This window comes from Sinocyclocheilus rhinocerous, unplaced genomic scaffold (genome assembly GCF_001515625.1).
Source record: "Sinocyclocheilus rhinocerous isolate Xijiao unplaced genomic scaffold, SAMN03320098_v1.1 scaffold1342, whole genome shotgun sequence".
NCBI classification, from domain to species: domain Eukaryota; kingdom Metazoa; phylum Chordata; class Actinopteri; order Cypriniformes; family Cyprinidae; genus Sinocyclocheilus; species Sinocyclocheilus rhinocerous.
In genome coordinates this window covers 773,068-775,379 of record NW_015640094.1, presented here as the reverse complement: position 1 = coordinate 775,379, position 2,312 = coordinate 773,068, and the positions used below count along the sequence as shown (strand labels likewise).

The 2,312-nt window shown below is 39.6% G+C and overlaps 1 protein-coding gene across 1 annotated transcript in view; it reads right to left on the bottom strand.

Moving 5' to 3' along the window:
- Positions 1–251: 251 nt before the first annotated feature.
- Positions 252–2,312, bottom strand: part of LOC107752524 (carcinoembryonic antigen-related cell adhesion molecule 5-like) — a 17,563-nt gene continuing 15,502 nt past the window's right edge. The window contains exon 10 of the mRNA XM_016568524.1: positions 252–1,554. The gene's annotated coding sequence lies outside the window, so the exon portion shown is untranslated. The remainder of the gene's footprint in view (positions 1,555–2,312) is intronic.

The window sequence follows — 2,312 nt, the reverse complement described above, 5'->3', positions numbered from 1 at the left end:
TGAATGCATTTTTTTAAATATATTTTGGACAATATATAATATATATTGGAAAATATATTTAGACTGACAATATATACAAAAAAAATATTCCAGAAATATATAAAGAGATAAAATTAACTAAAACGCATGAAAAATACATTTATGCAAATGTTTCAGCAATTTATTTAACTTGGCCGGATTTTGAAATACAATTTAAAATATATATTTGTAATATATTTGAATATATATTTGCCATAAAGGAGCAGAGGCTTTTGGGGGTTTTTTTCATCCATAACTCTTTAAATAAAGATTATTTCCAAAAAAATGAAGGGATTAATTTAGAAGTCTCTAAAAATGAAGGGGAAATACCAGGAATAATGGCTGCTCCGCCCCTGTATACAAACAAACAAAAAAAAGACAAGCTGAGATTCTACACAGATGCATCTCTATCTAGAGAGATCTGAGCAACATCAAACAGATCACTACAAGATCAATTTCTTGGTCGAAGAGAAAAACTAAACAATGAAGGAAAGAATCAATATCAGGCATCTGTTGATAAGAAGAAGTAGAAAAAAACATTTTCTCACATACTGGAACGCAATAATAATCTTAAATCAGCGTATTAATACAAACACTTTTCCGTTTTAAACTTCAGATATGCTTGTGTCAACTCAAGGTGATTTTGAAAACAGGCCTGTTTTAGAAATCCATTGGAATCCTGATTACAGCAGGACGAATCGTTGCGAGGACGCCCCAAGGACAGACTAGCAATTTCGCTGCAAAACTGTGGTATGTCATTGTCCGCAAAAATGCATTTTTTTTCCCGCTTCCCGAGTTCAAGCATGTTGGATCTTGCCTTACTCTTAAAATACAATGTGTACGGCTCACTAAGAGACATGGGAAGAAATGAGGGGTTAAATTTTTTTTAGCAAAACCTGGCAAAGGTGTAAGAAGCTTTTAATCTCCAAGGCACGCTTTGCCACGAATGACCTTCCATCGACAGCTCAACAGAGCCTTCGGCTTCAGGTCAAGTCGGCCCCGCATTATCTTCATTGCCTTGGGACTTCCGAGCATGTTGAACAGGTCTTCAAATCTCGATGTTTCAGTGCCTTGTGGGTGCGTTGAGATCTCAAACACGCGACGGTCTCGTCACCCCTCAGTGCATTTCAGGGTGGATTTGGTTACCCAAAACAGAGCTCTTTCAAACGGACCTCTGTGACGTCAAGCCGAGCTGTCGGTTTAGGATCAGGAGAAAGATTGAGAGGGTGATGGAGGCTGGATCATGTTTCTTGAGGAACAAAGGAAGCTGTCCACTTCAGCCAAGCGAAGGAAGAGATGCAGATAAGGGTAAACGGTCTCGCCGTCGACCTCTATCGTGTCCTTAAGATTGGGGTACGTTTGCACAGGGTATAACAGAAAAACAATGGACATTTACAAACACGTTGAGCTCCTGAAAGGGCCAAACCTTCAGTATTAAGTCACTTGTGAGGGCAGTTTTTCCAGTTGCCTTGATAGAAGGCTTTTGCAGATAAAAAGACTGATAAATGGCTGAAGGGTTGGTCTTGAAGATATGCTCTGAGGAAGAGATGTACATATCTGGTGACCCATGTAATGGATTTGTGAGTGAAGACTGACAATACTTTCAGCACATCGACGCCGGCACAAATATTCCCCATTTGCCATTAAAATAACACAACGGCAAGAGTAAAACAGGCTTCTATAGCAGAAAGCTTCCCACACCCAATGAACAGACATGAAAACTAGTTTTCTTGCGACAGCAGAGCCACTCCTTTGTTAGTCCTTCAGATCGAAGCATATCCCTTCTTTCTTTTAAGCATATCTTTGCGAAAGTTTACAGAGCGAAGTCAGGCACTTAAAGGAGTCCTATTATGCTTTTTCAACTTTAGTTAGTCTGTAATTTGTTGCTGTTTGAGCATAAAAAAAGATCTGCAAAGTTGCAAAGCTCAAAGTCCACTTCAAAAGGAGATATTTTATTTAACAGAAATCACTTTTCAAAAACTACAACGAACGACTCGTTTGGACTACAACGCATATTTTCCATGATTTGTGATATCACAAATATCGACGAATGGGACGAGACCTGGTTGAGCTGCACTAGAGAAGGCAACGAGTGTTATCACTATGTAGGAGACACACTAGCTTTCCCAAGGCAGACAAACTTAGAGTGGTTATAATCATCCGAGTTTAAATCGCGCTCAAATTGATTTGATTTTGACGCAATATTTACACTGAAGCTCGCAGGCGGCTATGGTAAGGGGCATGTCATTTCCCGACCAGGCGCTGAGTGCTGCCAATCACAACACACACTGGCC